Source organism: Geospiza fortis, unplaced genomic scaffold (assembly GCF_000277835.1).
Source record: "Geospiza fortis unplaced genomic scaffold, GeoFor_1.0 scaffold81, whole genome shotgun sequence".
Taxonomy (NCBI): Eukaryota; Metazoa; Chordata; class Aves; order Passeriformes; family Thraupidae; genus Geospiza; species Geospiza fortis.
This window is the reverse complement of record NW_005054318.1, coordinates 4,519,850-4,539,917: the sequence shown is the minus strand read 5'-3', so window position 1 is coordinate 4,539,917 and position 20,068 is coordinate 4,519,850. Positions and strand designations below refer to the sequence as shown.

The 20,068-nt window shown below is 36.5% G+C and overlaps 1 long non-coding RNA gene across 1 annotated transcript in view; it reads right to left on the bottom strand.

Annotated features, from left to right (window-relative positions):
- Window positions 1-1,344: 1,344 nt before the first annotated feature.
- The window catches only part of LOC115947806, a 39,538-nt gene continuing 20,814 nt past the window's right edge, over window positions 1,345-20,068 (bottom strand). Inside the window, exons 2-3 of the long non-coding RNA XR_004081666.1 lie at window positions 6,210-6,451; window positions 1,345-1,417 (exon numbers count right to left, since the gene is read on the bottom strand). This is a non-coding gene — a long non-coding RNA (uncharacterized LOC115947806). The remainder of the gene's footprint in view (window positions 1,418-6,209; window positions 6,452-20,068) is intronic.

The window sequence follows — 20,068 nt, the reverse complement described above, 5'->3', positions numbered from 1 at the left end:
AACATTAAATGAGCTTCCATAAAGCTTGGAAGTTACCTTAATATTCTCTAGCTTGTATCCTTATAACCTAAGACAATGCAGAAACCTATCCAGGAAAAAGGAAACCCCACTTAGAGGTGAATCTAAACTAAAACCATGGGAGTAACAGCATACATTAACAGAGTAGGAGTTGACATCTGAATTAGTGGCCTGGACTCCCCTGGCAGTAAAGAGAAATAGGTATTTCTTTGTGCCATTCATTATTTCCTGATGTAGGTATATAAAACAGGCATGAGAAACTGCATTTCCAGGGTCTTTTTCTCCCCACAAGCTACACCAGGAGGCAAGGCTTCTTCCCAAAATGTAGGTGCTTCTCTAAACAACCAACATTTGGTGATAATGAGATCCATTCTCTAGCGAATGAGGCTTAACTTGCTGCCCTTGCTGTCCATTTTCCTTTTTATGTAGTCCCTGTGCATTGCTTGGATGTTATTCAGTTTGTTGGATGGCCTGCTAAAATGTAAAATGCTTCAGAACCCCTTGCTATTCCAGAAAAACAGTGAAACAGAAGAGCCATTACACTCATTTTAGCCATCTTGCATCACTTCAGGGAGAGATTACACTTTCATAACTACTTGGAGCTCCAAGAGCAAGGCATGGCTATTACACTCAGTTTTGAGCTGTGCAGCCTTCATGTTTGATTTACACAAGTATGGAAAAGTGAAAAATTATGACCTTTAAAATGCATTAATAGGTGCATTACTACTGAAAGAAAATGGAAAAAAATTCTTCACTTCTCAATGTATCTAAGAGAGTACTACAAAACTCAAATATTTAATATTTTTCAAAGCTTTGTGGCTGTAAAAAGAAATGTTGATTGATCTCAGCCATGTGGGTTGTTTGTTTCTTTGGGTTTCTCTCCTGAAAATTTATCCAGGAAGAAGCATTATCTTTTCCCAATTAAGCTCTTCAAATCTAACTCAGCATCAGTCAATCTTCACAAACAAGTAAAAACCATGACAGAAAGGTTTAAAAAGGAAAGCTGACATATACTGTCTGGCATTGAAACTTGAAATTTTGTAGTATCTTTTAAAGGTTCTTGCAATTACTTCATTTTTTTTTCTTTTATATCTTGAGCTGAACTTTTGACAGACATATTAACATTTTCTTTGTTCATATTTGAGTGCTGAATTATAATTAATTACCATGAACATTCTGCCTGCATAAGAGAACGAACAAACCACTACTGTCAACTTTTGCATACATATGTTCTGCTTACACATGAGGTATCAAAGACTGAGAAGAGGAAAAATTTACTGTCAGTAAATTAATATGTGTGCCCAGGAGCCTTTTAGAATGTAGAGTGGATTACAAGTTGAAAAAAAATATTCCTTTCCCCATGGACTTTTCAGAATCTTCAGCCTCTTTTATCACAAGTCTGAGGAAAAGAAAAAAAAATAACCTTTTAACTTAATGGCCAAAATAATGTATTATACTTTCTCCAGGACAGAAACTGTTTTTCAAGCTCTGTATTGGGGAGGGGTGGCATAGGGGTAAAATCACCTTACAAATCTCTGTCTGCTAACATGAGCAAAATATTTTAAATAAAATTTCTCCTGATCTACCAGAAAACACTTTTTAATTGTTTATAAAAATAGCCAATATCCATATTATTTAAATGCTAGTTATATATTATTCAAATAATAATTGCAGGCTATTACACAAATAGTAGTTGCATGTTGCAGACCTAATTATGCCATGAGAAGTTCAGTACTTTTTACTCCACAAAACCAAATGAACTTTTGGATTCATACACAGTAAGGAATGTAAGGTCCACTCTTTGGAGGGTTTTTAAGAAGGAAGGGGGAAAACTTTCAAAGCAACAAACACAAGATAAATTGGTTTTGTTCTGCTTAATTTTGTTCCTCTTCTTACACTGAAGCTTTTCTCCCTTTTCCCATTACAGATGACTTGCTAAAAATACTAACTCTTGAATTGTATTCAAGCAACCTTATTTAGTACTCTTTTTCCAAGTTCCAATCCCATACCAAGATTTGCTATTTAGAAATTTTATTTGTGATTGCAATAGGTGCAGAAGAGAGTCCTAGGCAGAAAAAAAATTGATAGATCCATTTAACTCAAAATGAAACCTCGTAGTTTTACAAATTTTAAATGATTAGAACAGAAACTTGCATTAAATATAGTCACTTCTGAGACTGAAAGTCTGGAAGAAAATAAAAAATATCACCACTGTAATCTGGAAAACAAGGTATTCTCTAGTTAGGTTTTACTTGTCTGAGTGTGTTTTGATGCTTTACTTTATTTTGTGTTATTACTTAGATTTTAATTTCCCTGCATACCTCACGTTTACTTTCCCTTTATTTACAGGTCCCTTCTGAGCATGTATATTGTCTCCACTGTCAGAATCTCTCAATTTGTTTGAATATCTGTTATACAAAACACTTTAATTGATTAGTTCATTTCTCAAAAAAATTTTGTCATGCGGCATGGATGAAAAATGTCATTGAGATGAAAGAAACCTCCAAAAAACCCACTCAGAAAGCAGCAAACCCATAGCCAATAATTCCTTTAGAGTAGTTACAATACTCTGCACAGTAATTCAATAAATTCAAGACATTAGCAAAGACACAATTTTTGATCCCAGCTTTGAGCAGTTATTAAGCTCAAAAGGAATCATCAATCAGGGTTAGGAAAACAGGGTCTTTGAAACACTCTTCCTGAGGCATATAGTGCTGTGCACTAATTAAGTTTATACTGTATTATTTGTCCGGTTATTAGTTATTTATGACAATATCAGCATTGATAATCTTCTGAAGTATAGGTCACCATTACTTCATTATGTATAATCAAATCTAGAATTAATTTCTACATTGTATAGAAAGACTTCACAGTGGATGCACAGACATTTGAGCTTAAAGAAAATACAGATACTAGGGGAACAGGGTAGGTATGATGAGCTTGGAAGATATCCACCTAGGACTGAGATAGTATCTAATTCACAGTGAAGACTTCCTTTGCAGTTCTATGTTTTAATGAAGTTATTGGGTTTCTGATTTAGTCTATTTAAACTTTTTTACCATCTTCCCTCTTGCGGCATAACTGGTCTTGCTGCTAATTTTCTTAATGTTGCTCTTATCCATAAATTCCAGCAAGGCTTAGCTACTAAGTTCTTATTCTGGACCTATTCCAGGCTATAATGTGTCCCAAATTGGTGGCAATAACACTGGGCTCCTAAGACATGTGCACATATATACACATGCATACAATATACAAACAGTCATCCAAAATGACCAACTATGAATTAAATGTATACAGCTTTGAATGACAGTTTTGTTTCTTTCATGCCAAGAGTTTATTCCATTTAGACTTTTTTGAATTTTCAGTTCCCACAAACTCAGAAACTTAGGTTTATTTTTATTTCCTGTGCCTCTCTGTACAAGCACCAAACACCTCACAGCCAGGTGAGTCAGCATCACAGCTCTGGGTGATGTACTAAGACCTGATATGGCATAACACTGCTGGTCTACTGAGTATTGCACCTCCAAATGTGACAGAAAAGATGAACCTTCTTTCTTTCTCAAACTGAAGCTAAAGACCAAAGAGGAAAGTGATGATAAACCAAAAATCTTCAGTCTAAGCACTGTAAAAGGTCAGGAAAGAAAACAAATGCAGAAAAAGAGGAAGTATCCTGAACATCAAATGAACATTTATGTCATTTTTGGCTCTGCTAACATAAACCAATGCCAGAGGTAGACACTAATTCCAGTGCAGCCTGTAATTCCAGTTATACAATCTTCTATTACCACTGCTTCTGTGTGGAGTGCATGGAGCTTACGGTAGCATCTTGCTGTGTCTTTGTGTGCTGTGCTCCAACTGCTCTGGCGTCATTATGATTATTAGCTCTAAATATTTTCACTGCCTCATCTGTTTTATGACTCTTGCAGTGAATGTATTTCCTTATGACTAGTAAAACAGAGGTATTTAGAGAAGTATTTATGGATTAAATACTATTAAAATTTTAAGAAGAGGATATTTCTAACACAGCTTGTTTATTGTATGAGAAATATCAGCCACAACAACAAAACAAAGAAGAGCAGAATGCAGTCCAGCTGCCTCACATTTATATTCCTTATTAAAAATTTTATAATAACTCTGCTAAATCCCAGTCTAAATACACATAAACAAGGCTGAAATGCACGTACCACATGGAAAACAATGGTGCTACAGCCACTTACGCCTTTTCAGCATTTGTCTCACATTGTGCTAACACATCTCCTAGTGTTTTTCAGTCCCAACTTGGAACAGCAGGTGTTGTTCCATGAATCATGAATTATACCCAATTACATTTGTTTTCTGTTGTGAAATATTTTTCACAGAGGAGTACGATGAGAGTAAACCTAATTGAAGCCTTAATAGACATTAATCTCATCTCAGGTAGAACAGCTTGATTCAGAAGCAGCTTAACTGAAACCAATAGCACTGATCTCCATTGCCTTGTAATGACTAAAAAAAGCAGAACATGAACATTTTATACTCATTTAGTACAGGTCCATGAAACAAGTCAATAACAAGGAAGGTCTGCCACAGGCTTTCTGTACTTCCTGTTCTGGGTTAACCCTGGTGGTTTGCTAAGCATCACACAGCTGATTGCCCACTTCCCCAGCTCTCAGCTGGATGAGGAATAAGGAAAAGAAAGAATAAAAGCAATAAAAATTGGCTAAGATAAAAAGATAAAAAATGAAAAATAAGGTTAATTACTGAAGGGTATGTGGAAGAAGAGACAAAAACTCAAAAAACTCCAACTGTTCAAAAGGCAATCACTCACCTCCTCCCACAGGTTGAACAATGCTCAGCCATTTCCCAATCAAAAGATTGCTAACCTCCCTAAAACCCCCTCTTTTCCTTTTTATTGCTGAGCATGGTGTTGATGACAGAAAGGAATATCTCTTTGGATGGTTGAGGTTATCTCCCCTTCTATCCTGTTGTGCATCCCATAGTGTACTCACTGGAGTGGGGCACATTGAGAACCAGAGAGAGCCTTGATGCTGTGAAAACACTGCTGGAAAATTAGTGCATTGTCAGTTTTGTTTTGGTAACCAATCTAAAACAGAGTGCCATATAAGCATCCATGAAGAAAATTAACTCAATCTTAGCCAGTCTCAGTATATCTGCCTTATTATAAATTGGCGTAATTCTTATGATTTTTTTTTTTTTTTTGTGATTTAACTGGTAACTGAAAAAAAAAATTTAGTTTACACACTTCAATGATTACCTCTGTGTTATTTGCAACTAACTGTGCTGCTTAAACTGTGTTATTTAAAAAACAATTAACATTCATTCTCTCTTCCCAGTTTAAACCCCTATTAGCCTATTTCTAACCAAACTGTGGAAGAATTATCACTTTCAAATCATGTTGGCACTTCTTCTAGAAATACAATAGTCAAATATCTCTGGCAATATATTACATGTATACAACAAATGAAATATATTGGACACTTTAATTTCTGTATGCCTTAGCATTGTTAAAGAAAACACAGCATTTTTTCTGGTTTTAGATGAAAGTACATGCTCACTAAGAGTACAGCTTAAGTTGGTTTTCATGATAATTTTGGAACATGGAACACACTAGAGTTCTGTGCTGTGCTCTGAAGCACCAAAGACTGGTCTTCTTAGGAGGGCAGACCTTAGGGCATGCACTACTCCGAGAAGAGCAGGACTCCACTGCAACATAGGCCCTTCTCATTCCTAGCTATGAACACCAAGAGCTGAGAGACCTGAACTGAAAGTTGAGAACCAGAAAAACGGATCCAGAACCGTAGAGGGGCTGTTATTTTCGGTGTTACCAGAGTGCTTTGAGAATGTGTCAATATTGTTTCCAGATCCAAGCTCGGTTGTGTGGAAGGGGCATGTTCCCTGGGCCTCCACCATACCTCCCAGTACCTTGGGCTGACTCACAGAGGAGCAGCTGAATTGCTTTTGTATCTGCATCTGGGAGCAGCATCACAGGAGCAGTACCACACCTCTGTCTGGGAAAGACTGGTGGGAGAAGACCTGCAGCACTGTTGTAAATGTGAGATTTCAAATTGCTTAAATTTCAGAAAATATTAATTCGTGCAATTATTGCTGTTTCTAATAGAAGAAAAGCAGTCTGCTGAAAAGGTGCTACATTACCTCACACTGAAACACATTGTCCTTTGCTAGCATATTACCTTTTAGGTTGAGCCCAAAATACTCCCTCAGTAATTGCTTTCTGTTTAAGTGGATTACTCTTCTTGCTCCTTGGCTGGAATGGAAGTCAGATGACCATCAGCTGGTTTTGCTGATGTTGATCAACACTGTAGAAGGCTTATGAGTTCCCTTTTTGTTGTTGTTACATAGATATGCTATGGCCAGACTTTCACCGTGCATGCTGCTTCTTTTTTCTTTGACCAGTTTGTGCAGCTGTGATATCCTTTGCAGAATAAATGAAACAATCAAAAGAATATGATGCACATTTTAATAACAAAGTGGAAGAGTATTTGCAATCAACTTTCCCTTTACCCCCCCCCCCCCAAAAAACCCAGTTCCAAAATTATCAGTCTTTCCATTAGACATTCACAATCCCTTACTCTCCTTCCCCTGCCTCTTCCTTGCTGCTGCAGGCATCATAACTGTACTAGTCATGTTTTAAAACACATTCTGTAATTGGTCCCATTAACCATCATCAGTGAGAGATTTAATTGCTTCTATTGCAGTTGGTCAACATATTGGAATTGTGTTGCATTTAATCTATGTCAAACTCTTACAGAAAGTCCAGTTACCATACTTCACTTTTCTGTTTATTTTCCAGTGCAGTAGGTGTTATAACGTGCTGCATGCTGAGATTTCTCAGGTTATAAAGTATACAACCAAAGTCATTGCTTAAAAGCTTTTGGTGATTGCTTATGCCTCTCAGTCCTAATGCATCAGTGAAATCTTTGGAAGAAAATTACAGTGCATGGAGACTTTAGAAAATCCACATTGTTTATTTTTTTATTCACATTTTAAATGTAGAAAATAATCTCACACATTATTATTTCTCTTGGAGCCAGAAATCTCTCACACTGTGCAGAAGAAGGGAAGGCAGTGTTACAGGGATTAATAATGCATCTAATATGAATCTCTTGGTAAAATTAAAGATGAAAGAAACAACATAAAAATAGCATGAAAGCTGAGACATTAAAACAAAAAAGCATGGGCATTCTGAATTCAGACTGCCATTTCACTTTTATTACAAATCTTTTGTTCCCAGGTGTGCAACAAAGAACAACACAGATTCAGAGCATCTTTGAGCCAAATCATTACGTCCATTTAGAGAAAAAAATAGTTCAAGAGCTTTAATAAATGCCCAATCACATATCAGTAACTTACTTGTGCAGGAAGGTAGCAACATAATGTACTATTGAGGCTCCCTGACACTTCAAATTACAAATCCCTGTTTTCATAGCTTATAATTTTGCAAAATATTAATGAATTGGGATCAAATTTTCTATGACAGATGCCTGCCTGAGGCTGTTTCTTTGGTGGGCAATATTCAATCAAAGAACTCAATCATTTGGGAGAATTGAATTAGGGGAAAATTAACATTAAAAAGTGTTAGCTACCTGATTTTATAAAGCCAAACCCTGCTTTGAAGCCCAGACATCACAATTACACTCAGGGTGATTTTTTACCATCTTTTAAAAAATAAAAAGAAATTTGACCAGTTCTAAACATGAATAGGAAATTATAACCCAATTTCTGCATACTCTGGACAAAAGGTTGCTAGAATTTGTTTGACTGAACACTGTTCTCAGTGCTGTGCATAGAACTACACATGTTCTGGGCCTCAGAGACACTGAGGACATTGCATATCACTCAACCACATAGGAGTCATCCCAAATGAATGAATGAGCACACTTTATCCCTTGTGATTCCTGCACATCACAACTCTGCACAACATTTTTTTGCAGTTTGCTCATGGTTTAGAGGGAAAGGCTGGACTAAGATGATGTTAACCAGCACCAAAGAAGGCAAAAAATCAGAATCTCCTCTATGGTCAATGAATATTCTACTGGCAAAAAGAAGCTCAAAGACATCACTGTAAAAAATATCCATTAAACACAGTCAACCAATATGAAATACTGAGTATCATAAAGCTTACTGACAATAGTTGTCTCCCATAGAACAACACAACAGCAAGGTCATTTGTTGGGGATAATGACCATTATGGATAAGGAGAAGCTACATGATTGTAAGAAGTAGTGCAGAATTCAATCTGCTTGATGAACCTAGGATATCAATTTTCATAAAAGTAATGGAGAAAAATTAATTCAGGAAGCAAATGAGTGAATGCTGATGGACAGGGATGATAACCTGGCAATGAATGACAAATGAAACTAAAATACTTTCAGTTTTTCTCAGCCTTACCAGAAAAGCCTGCTCCAAACCCTCTGTTCCCAAGCAGAGGGATTCTTTAGAAAAACTAGACTATTCAATCTGCAGAGCCTGAAAATAGCCCGAAGGCTGTGGAAGATTGGCCATTGTAATTATAAATTACAATAAATTAGCAATAACAGATCATGCCTTTGAAAAAGACCTACAATAAATGGAGAAACATGTAAGTGTTAGTCTGGAAAAGAGGAGGCTAAGGCAAAACTCATTTTTCACTCCATTTCCACACATGGATTTTACCTGGAGAAAGATTCAATGACTTCTAATTACTTGACATCAGCTATGGTAAGTAAATTCTTCCTCTGTAGTGGACCATCTATTACTTAAATCTTACTTCCTCTCCCTCTGCAGAGTTTAACATCTCTTCAGGGTCTTTCAGGTTTTATAGAAGGACATTTCTGTCAAGAAGAGACTTACTGATATAGAGTTCTGCTAAGATGAAAGGATTTTTGAATATAATCACCAGGGGAATAAGTTGTAACAATTCACAAGATTCAGTTTTCAAAATTTTAAGATCAGAAATAGGAACGTGGGGAATTACCTGATAATGCAACAATTTCACAGAAAAAGGATTAGTTGGGTGACAATCTAAATGTGAATTAATAGTGCCACTGTGATACAAAAAGGTATAGACCATAATAAAAGTTAGAAATAGTCAGACAACCTATAAACAATTCTTCTGTTCTACTCTGCTCTGTTCAAGCCTCAGCTGGGTTTCTTTTTCCAATTTTGAACACCACAGTTTGTGAAAGATTTAAAATTGAAGAGAGCTCAGTGGAATAGGATGAACAACTGGGATTCTAGAAAACATAACTGGAGAGAAAGAAAAACATGAATGAATTATGATTCTTTAACCTAGGAAAAAACAAAAAACTGAAAAGCAGAAATTTTTCAAATATATAAAAAAGTTGCAAGCAGGAGAGAAGGAATAAATTATTTTCCATGACCTAAGAGAGAGAACAAGAAATGATGTGTTTAGACTGCAACAATGTTCAAAATTAGGATTAGAATATTATAAAGCAGTAATAAAACGGTAAGAATAGTGAAGTGCTGAAATAGATTTTCTGGGAGATTATGGACTCTGGAATTCTAAAGACCTTTGAAAGACTGTTCATGATTGACAGATACTCACAGAGATATTGCTCAGGAATGGTGCAGATTAGATAATGAATCTCCTGAAGTGGAATATACGGAAATCAATTAATTTATTAGCCTGTTCCATAAAATACATTGAGCATTAGATTGCATTGCTCTTTTTTTTTTTTAAATGAAGGGTTAAAAATTTTTGTTTAAAAAATATAGCGGCTTATCTTTCCTTTAGGTGTGATTTGCTTCCTTCCAGCTATATTGTACTGATGGGATGTTATCCTGATACCATGAAAATCCCCACAGTTTCATTTACAAAGAGGACTTAGAAGTTTGAATTTTGTGCCAGAAATATTTCCAAACTATAAGTACTTTTTCAAGCCTTTGCTCATGAGCACAAGTAATAATCCAGGAAGTGAATATGAAAACAAGACACAATTTCTGTGTCTTGTTAAATGAAAATATTCAACAAAAAAATTTTGCTTAATTATATATTTGATAAAAAATATATTTTCTCATAAGCTATTTGTGAACAGAACCGGGGAAAAAGACAAGAAAGAAATAATGTGTCAAATAAATTATGCGCTAAGAATCATGGGCCCACTTAAAGCTGAGATGAACATTTGTGATTTGCACCATTTTCAGTTCAACTTATTACAGTTGGATCTTTTCAGACTCTTTCCTCTTTATTAGCTTCATTTATCTCGAATCCTCAACTAGACACATAATAAGGTATAATCATATTTGGTGTGGGTAGGTTATCAAAGCCCCGTTTCCCTGTACAGGTATCTGTGTGGTTGCAAGGAATTCTCTGCTTCTGGTCTGGAAAAGTATTCATGTGTCCAATACTGTATATGACTCCAGTTGTAAACCCAGCTGGCATGCTGCTGTCAGGATATTTTATTTAAAACAGCTACTTTTTTTTTTTTTTGGCAAATAATCTGTGTATAAAGAAATATATTACTCAGTCATACAAAACATTTTTCAAGTCCAAGTTAAATTCAGCAAAACTTTTCAGTTCAAAAATATTCAGCATTTTCCAGCTTCTAAATATTTTGTTTTGACATTAGTATTTATTCATTATAATTAATTAGCGAAAAAAAACCCTCATCTTTCAAAAGAAAAATTTTACTTTCCACTTACTTTTGCTTCATATATAATTATCTCCTTTTTCCAATAAAAAATGCATATTTTAAAAAATCCCATCCTTCAGGTCAAAAACATTGACTTAATAGAAAATTACACTTTCATAGGTTAATTTTTTTGGGGTGGTGGAGAGGTTTAATGTCTGGTAAAGTTTAGAAAATTTCAGAACTTATAAGCTGTCTTGTCTTTTTTTTTTTTTTAACTGAGCTAAAAGACTCACTGGCCATATCAGGGGTGTATAATTGTGAATTTCACCATATTCTGGACATGGGTTACCATCTCAGCCTCAGGTGATTATCTCCCCATGAAATGGCCACAGAACAATCTCTACAAGCTTATCCCAGGGATCAAAGTCTTCAAAGGCCTTTATCATTAGCAATCCTCTCAAACTCTGCAAACACAGCACAGAGGCTGCATGGACAGCACACACAGAATTTCATTTCTACTATGGATTATTACCCTAAAAACTTGATGACATCCAAAATAATAATTCTTATAGCACTGTATATAAAACATCTATGATGGTCTAAGGATCAGGAAAGTGAAATGAAATAAATATGCAGTTATATTACTGAAGTTTATTTGCATTTGACAGTAGCCCCATATCCCATGTTTGTTGTATTTCACGTACACCTGCCCTGGAGAGATGTCTCCCCTGGAGACAGCCCTTGTCCTGTGTAATTGCTATCAGGCAACAAAGAATACCTTCTGTGAGGCAAAAGAAGCATGAATATTCCCATTTACATAGGAGAAGGTAAACAGAACCGAGATTAAGGGATAGAGCCAATAACAGATTTCAACATCTAAATAAGGATTTGGAGAAAATGGAGATGTTTAGGCAGAAACTGTAATTTGAAAAGCAAAGCAACAGCTGCCACCTAAATTTGGAGGCACTTAAACCCAGGAGAGACAGTAGATTGAGTTTACAAGAGGTTAGTGCTTCTCATTAGAGGCATGCCTGAAGTTTCCTGAACGTAAGCAGCACAGCACCTACCAATAGGGCCCTGCTGTGAACTCCTGCTAAATCCCCGGGGATCCTCCTCTGTGCTCTTCTGCAACACCAACCACCCACCTCAGGCCCCAGCACAACATGAAGTCATGAGGTTTTAAAACATGCCTGCCACAAATTGTGATGCATTTGACCACCCAATCCATAATCAGCAGTAAAATCTGAAACCATGACACCTGGAAAGATCTAATCACCTATTTGGTAATGAACATTCTCATCTCAAGGCTATTTCCATTAAATGGTCTTTGAACTATGGGAACAGAAATAGGAATCCAGGTTCTTTCCCTCATGTGAATACTTTAATCTCTAAGTTGTAAGTTTTGTTCATGTTTCTTTGAATAATTTTCTCAACAAGAGCCATTACAACATGGTAACTGGAGAATAGCCAGATGGCCTGTAGTGTGTCTTAACTAATATGGACACACTTAAACTGAATGACAGTTTTAAACCACTGTGGCTACATCAGGCACTAAACTCAGAATTCTGACACCTAAGATGAGTAATATGCCCATGTTTTAAACAGAAGCTTCTAGCTCTTTAAATAATAATTGAGGGCACCAGCCTAAGTCTCCGTGATGTGACCAGGGTCACTAAAAGACTTTTTACCATAGCTAAAAGTAAAACAAACTGCTACAAAACCAGTCTTGTCTCAAGTCAGATGTCTTTTTTTCTTTCCTGTCAGTCAGATTTTTTCTCTACTAAAATCAAATTTATTTCTGCTTTTTAAAAGGAGGAAGAAGAAGTTAAGGTACTACTGTCATACCTTATGCAACTTGTCCAGATCATGTTCAAATCATGCTGTATCTTCTAAACTTAGGGATAAACATACATTTTTCGTGGCTTTTTTCTTCCATGATTATTGAAGAAACAACACAGCTAAGTAAAATGAGCTGTAGTCTACAGTCATTTATGCATTATACATAAAGTAGTTGGTTATAGTTTAGTATGCTACAACTCTAAAAAATCCTTCTGTAAACAACAGTTTGTATGCACACAAACATCAAAAAAAAAGAGTATGAAGACAACAGGGTTAACCTGTGAGCCAATTAGCTGAGACAGACTTTTAGATGAAAGAATTATATACATGAATAGACATGATCCAATGGACCCAAGATTGTTTGGAGACTGGGAAAATGTAGCTTGGAAATTACTACTGGAAATAGTATTGAAATTACAAATTTGGGCTACTCAATTTTTGTTGAGCAGAAACTTATTTTTAATGGCATCACCATGCAATCATAATGAATTTATTCAGTACTTATATACCTTAGTAAATGGAATGAATTCTAATTGTATGCATTTGTCATTCCTAAGCATCTACAGCTGTATTTTTTCTTCAAATGCAGACAGAAATCTCACTGGATTCAAAGAAAACTGTGTGCATTTATCTCTGACAGCCCTTTCTAGTTGTAGGCAGGATGATGCTGGCCCTAAAATTCATATGCAACTTGAATGATTTAGGTCTCCAGGACTGGGCTCTGTATTTGAAAAAGAAAAATAGAAGCTCCCTTCAAAAGGTTTTCATATATAGCAAGGTATGATTCCCTTACTGAATCTAGTTCTGTAACTCAGTCAAAAGGGTTCAGCTAGCAGCATAAACCATGAGAGTGAATATCAAAATGTTTATGAATAGCAAGTGTCACACAGATTGAATTTCTGCTTTGCTATTCAGTCAAGGGGTATTTGTTAGTGCTTATAGTATTTAGAAAGTAATTTTTGACTTCAGGTATTGAAAGACTCACAGATAAAATACATTTTATAAAATATTAACTAGCCTAATAAAAAGAAACATTGGATGCTCATTTTATTTCAACATTTAATTTTCATGGGAGTCCTTCAGGGCAGCAGAAATGTCATATATATTATTAAAAATGAGTGAAATTATAATAGAATGCAGTTACAGAACAATGACTTAATAAAGGATCCCAAAGCACAAATAAAAATGCAAAAATTCAAGCAAATAACCCTGTTATAATCGAAGCAGACAGATATTAGGCTGTGTAGAGCTTTACAATTAAAAAAAAAAGAAAAAAAAAGAAAGTATAGTGGACAATCTCTCTAGTTTTAAAGGGGAAATGCAAGAAAATGTCGTGTCATACTTAAGAAAACATTTTGCCTTTTCTCTTTCAGTAGTTTGGGAAAGAGCTAATAATAAGATAATCATAATTAAGTAGCCAGCGTGCGCTTGGAAATATATTTATTATCTCTTTCTTGTTAAGCCATTTAGGGACAAAGTTAAACATATCATCAGTGGAGATTCATACGATTAAAATGTAATTTTTGTGAAGAACCAGAACTTTATTCCTTATCGTCTTATATTTCTGAAAATGTTTCCAATCTTTAAAACTGATTTAGGAAACCCTGTCTGCAATTGCAAAATGTTAATTGAAGAAAGACATCAAAATGTTGATTTGCCATGTGATAGGAGCCCACCTAACAAGATTGCATTATAATACAATTACAAGCCTTTTTGAAACTTACTTTTTTCTAGCAGCTTATTTTTTGAAGTTTCACTTCTTTCCACAGATATTTTTTCCCTGTACAAACATTACAATGTCATTTTTATTTCAGATTTATTTGTAGCAAGAACTAGAGGAGACTGTGGAAATTTTCCTAGTAGACTGCCATTATTATCCTCCTTGTACAGAATGAACAATGTAACCACCTTTATTAAATCCATGTCAAAATCCTATATTCAGAAGGGAACAATATTCATGACTGTTTCAGTTTCAGAGCACCAGCTCTGGAGTGCCAACACCTTTAAAAAAGATGTTTTCTCCTGGCAGATATTCAACATCTTGTTATAGCTGTGCTGTGGATTCAAGCTCACCCTGTAACTACATGATCACAGAATAAGCTATGAAAGAAGCTGAGGAAGTAGGTAGATGGGGTGAAAGTTTGCAATCAATTGGAATCCTCTTACTCATTATTAAATATTATATGAAACTGTGTCTTTACTGAAAAAAAAACCCAAACCAAAACCACCCAACCAACTAGCCAATAAACCCCAAGCCCAAATGGGCTAAATAAATATGAAATAAAAATAAGATAATAAAAATTCTCTTATACTAAATCTACGTGGAGCTCTATATGATTAAACTAGTAAATTTAAGATCAAGCTTGCTTTACCAAGATCTTTCAAACATATAGCCACTGCTTCTGTGGCTACAATCACTTGGTTAGGTTCCCCACAAGGCTAGACTAGATTTTATATTATTTCATAACACAGACAAAAAATAAAATAAAATTTATGGAAATAGTATGAACTTTAAGATTACATTCCCAAACCTAAAAAAACCCAAAAGCTTTGCCTAAGTGTAATATTCTACTATGAATAAGTGAATTCTCTTTATTTGACCATGGTCATGTCTGCTTAAGGGGTTTTGATGTTGTTGTTGGTTTTTTGTTTAGTTTCTTCTGTCTCTATATGAAAATGGTGACATTCTGAAACACTCAAAATAACTTTGAGGAAGACATAATCCGAGATCAAGAAATAAAAATCACTGTTAATTGATCTAACTTCATCATGGTCATCAACATCCAATTCTTCCAAATTTTATAAAGGATATTGTTGTAATCAAGAGGAAGGCTTCTTTGCTTATAGTAGTAATTTAAGCTATAACATCCTCCCCCCAAAAAAAGCCTATGAATTCAGTTCAGTTTCCATTTAGTGTACAGACACAGACATCTAAATGAAAATCTAGTCCATCAGCTATATTTCTTTCATACTCCAAAGAATGAATATGATGCTACTGTCAGGGATCTGACTGCAAGATCTACAAACTCTTCCATCACCACCTCGGGGTCTGCTATTTTCTGTTCAAGATCAGGTCTGACAAGATGAACCTTGGATAAGATGTCCAGAAGAAAAGGAAAGTTAATGAGAAAGAGTTTTGAGGAGCTAGGAGGGAGCTTCAGGCCCTGACTTGGGAGCTGCATCAGAGCTCTGGCCCACGCTTGGACCAGGCTGCTGAGCTGGGATGGCCTTGCATGACTGCCATGACCTCCCTCAGCTTGGCCTCCACTGGCCCCAGCCCAGCACTCCTGCTCTTCTCCTCTTGCCAGGGCACTGGGAGGCTGCCCCTGGGGGCAGCTTCAGCTCCCCAAACCCTGCCCCTGCCCAGGACCCTGATCTGCTGCTCTATGAGAACCTAAAGTGACTACCCCATTTGGGATTCTGTCTACATAATAGCTTTCCAAAGACGAACACTTTTAAATTAAGGTATTTCTTCTCATTCCTCCTCAAAATCTTTGCTACTGCAATATCTTTTTGGTTGTATCACTTGATCAGAAATTAAATCTGGAGTCCTTAAAAGTGTTATTTTATAGACAGGAGCTGGGTAGAGTCCAAGCAGTTGACTACACAGGCCCAGCCCAAGTATCAGTGAAATATTATTCATAAAATTAGTATTATTCATAAAATTAATTGGTAGCACGGCCTTTTGAAAAGCTTTGGCACAAGTCAGATACTATTTTTCCATACATTTTAGGGATTAAAATGGATTAGGAATAATTCCTAAGAGGTAGTTTGTATGCAGCTATTTGGTTTTGGAGTTTAGAACATTCAAACAGACAATTAATTTTATGGTTATACTGTACCTCAGGGCCGAAAAACACGTCCCGGACAATTCTACTTACAAGTGACCCTGTGAACGCAAGAATCATGAAGTCACCAGAAGCCAGTAGAAGAGCAGAAAAGAGGCAAAAGAACAACTGTAACCACAGTTATCTTAAGTTTTCACATTTTATATTTCACCATCACTGCATAAAAATGGCAAAAGCTGTCCAAGGCTGAAGGGCCAAAATCTGTAAAGGACCACAGCAGGTCATTTGGTCCAACCTCCCTGCTCAAGCAGGGTTATCCCAGAGCACACAGCACAAGCTTGTGTGCAGACAGTTCTTGGGTATCTCCAGTGAGGGAGACTCCACAGCCTCTCTGGGAAATCTGTTCCAGTGTCTACCCACCTGCACAGTAAATAATTTCTTCCTCATGTTCAGGTGGAGCTTCCTGTGCATCAGTTTCTGCCCGTTGCCTCTTGTCCTATTGCCTGGCACCACCAAGCAGAGGCTGCTCCATCCCCTTGACATACTCCCTTCAGATACTGACACTGATGAAATCTCCCTCAGTAACCCCAAGGCTGAACTGGCCCAGCTCCCTCAGCCCATCCAAAACCTCAGGACTCTCTCAGACTAGCTAGATGTAGAAATGTATTTAGTTTCTATCAAGTGTAGAGTTCCTGAAATAGATAAGAGCTTCTGGGCCTCTGAGATTCGATGTTAACAGGATTGTAATGGACAGATTTCTACAATCTAAAGTTCAGAACAGATAGGAAAGTTTTGACCCTGATCATCAATTTTTTTTTTCTCTGGTTGTTTTTTGAAACATGTGTTCCTAAATTTTTCTGCACAAATGTTCTCCACTCATTAAAATCAACGGTAGTTTCAGCTCCACTTTTAGCAACAGGGGTCCAAGGCTCCAAAGCTCAGTGCAAGGCAGGATGAAAAGAACATTTAAAAAATAAGGTTTAAAAAATAAGCTACTGATTATCTATTTTGCCACATATTTCAAGGGTTTTCGCTGTATTAAATTAAATATAAATGCAACAGTTACAAAATGCCAAGTATGGAAAAAGGCACAAAAAGAAAAAATAGCAATGGAAAAATATAAATTCACTCTCTCAGAGTAGACCAGGACAGAGCCAGAGATGATGACGTTATCGAGTTTCTTTCTAGGAGGATTGTAAATTCCCGTGTCCTGGTGCAAGGAGAGATTATGACCCCAGTTAATGAGGCTGAAGCTGGTCAATGGGAGTGTGAACAGAGTGGTGGTGCACTGCCAGTGCCACCATCTAAGAGCAGCCAAGCCTGCAATCACTGCTTTGCTAAGGAAGCACTCAGAAGTTAAAAATCTAAAGCAGATAATAAATTCATTAATCAAATTAGGTCAGACAAAAGAGACATCTCCAGCAGCGTCCTTTAATCACACCTATATAAAAGTTTGGGGTTTGTTGGTTGATGGGAGTTTTTTGTATGTATTTTCTTTTTTTAAGTCAACTTCTTGACACTACCATAAAACTGTGACTGAAGAGAAACTGAGGGAAAATTTCTTCCTGAGGGGTAGTGGTAGAGCACAAAGCACTGATGAGACAGTGTACAGAAAGAGAACAGAAATGAAACAAAGAAATGGGTGCTGGAAGTGTGCTGAATAGAGGTCACGGAGAGAGGTCAACTGTAAGGGATTGTAAGTGCTTCAACAAGAGACAGAATACTCTCATTGAGCAGACTTCCAAAACCACAGGGGATTGCCAGAAAAAGGTTAAAATTTGGCAGGAAATACTCCTCCTATTTTGTAGGGCAGAGCCTTTCCTATATCCAGACTCCATCCTTCTGCACCTGCAGTTTGCTGAAGCAGTCTGTTCTCCACTGTTTTGCATGGAAAGGATGAAATAATGTTTTGTTTGTTTAGAACTATCTAAAAATTACTCCACATAGCCTTGATGATTGGCAAACGTGGGAAGTGTGAACTGTGCGAGTGCAACCTAAAAAGATGCAGACTTTAAACGGGAAAAATGTAAAGTGTTTAGAAAACAGAAACTGTCGATCAAGGTCTACAGAAAATGGCTTTCAACTTGGACGAGCTTTAAAAATGAAACACATTAACAGTTATTTTAAAAAAATCAAAATATTTAAACACTGTTTTACAGCCTTCGTTCTAAACCTATTAGAGTGTCCTCATGATTTAATTTAAAATATTGCAGTTGGTGAAGGTCATGCTGTAAAAGAACATACAATTTCTGACAATCATTAGAAATGTATTTACACAATTCTAGAGATAAATAACATCCATCTGTTATGGTTAGTCCTCTGAAACTTTAAAAAGCATGTATTAGAAAGCAATCTTCATTTTTAATTTTTTTTTTTCAAATATTCTTTCTGATTCTGCAGACCATGAATGCTGCATCCTTAACTGCTGCAAGTCAGCTTAATTCCTGTGAGTCTCAGGCCACAACCCCTGAGTTTATGAGACATGGGAAGTCTGTAGTCATTGATAGATTAGTATAATTGCCACCGTGAAAAAATAACTGACGTCAGTCTTTGAATTTTACTAAACATATCTTTTTTTCTCCTCCATTTATGATGGGATGCCTTTGCATATGCTAAAAAACAATAAGAACAAAAAGATGCCATTCTAGAAAGACAGCTATATCAATATTTGAATGGAAAAAGAAAAGGATCATTCAAACACTTTTATCTAAAAAATTCAGCATTTGGTCCATATGAACACAGGTATACAGCTTCAACCTTGAAAAACTGAAATTCACTGGTTTTAAGGACGAATGTCTCTCTATAATGAGAATAAAGTGATGGCATTATTATTCTCAGTTAACTAAACCTGAAGACTGACTGGGAAAAGGACAGCAGCAAAGAGAGATATTATCCATAAACACTGAAAGCAAAAATACTTATGGCTAGATGACAAAACTATTTTCACTGCAAAGAAATGAGTAGATTTACTTCCAGCTAAAAATGGTACTTTAATATGATTCACATCTGAACCAAAGAATGCCATTAGATTATTTTTCATGAAGTGCCTTAAATATTTAAATTCTCACTTCTCAAAAGTTCACACAGTTATGTAGCAAGACTAAGAACACAGAAGGACCAGTGTCAGCTTCATGGGGGGAAGAGTGGTCAAATGAACAAATAATTTCTGAATTCTATTTCCATAATGTGCAAAATAGGTGCAAAAGTGTCTATTGTTAGTAGCTACTACAGATGACAGATTTTTAGATTTTATACATTTTTGGAAGAAGTGAACTGCTACTGCCAGACAGACTCATTTTTTTTACTTAAGACAAGCCATAGCATGTCTTCTAGTCACATCTGAGGACAACTCACAACTTCTACTTTGTCCAAATGTGGACAGAGTCATCTCACCTCCTGCCAAACATCAAGCATTCCAACTTCACATCTAGGCAACGGCAAGAGACAGGCACCTCCTTAAGGCACTTCATGCCGTCCTAAAATTGGAGGTGTAATAGGCGAGAGGAACAGCCCTCTGCAAATGCCTCTCTCCTCAGCAAAAGGAAGCCCAGGATATCAGCTCAGACCGCACAGGTGCAACTTGGGGTTGCTGAAGTGAGGTGAGGGGCACCCACTTCCAGCCTCGAGAGACAGAGCAACTATTGGCCACGTGCGTCGGTCCTGGGCGGGTTGGTTTGGTAGAAAATGCTCTTTTCCCCCCTTTTTTTTAAATTTGTTTTTATTTCTTTCTTTTTTACTTCTGTCCAATGCAGCGGCTTCACGGGGTGGGCACGATCTCCAACCTCCTTTCCCCGGGATGCACCGCCTGCCGCAGCCCCGGGGTCGGCCGGA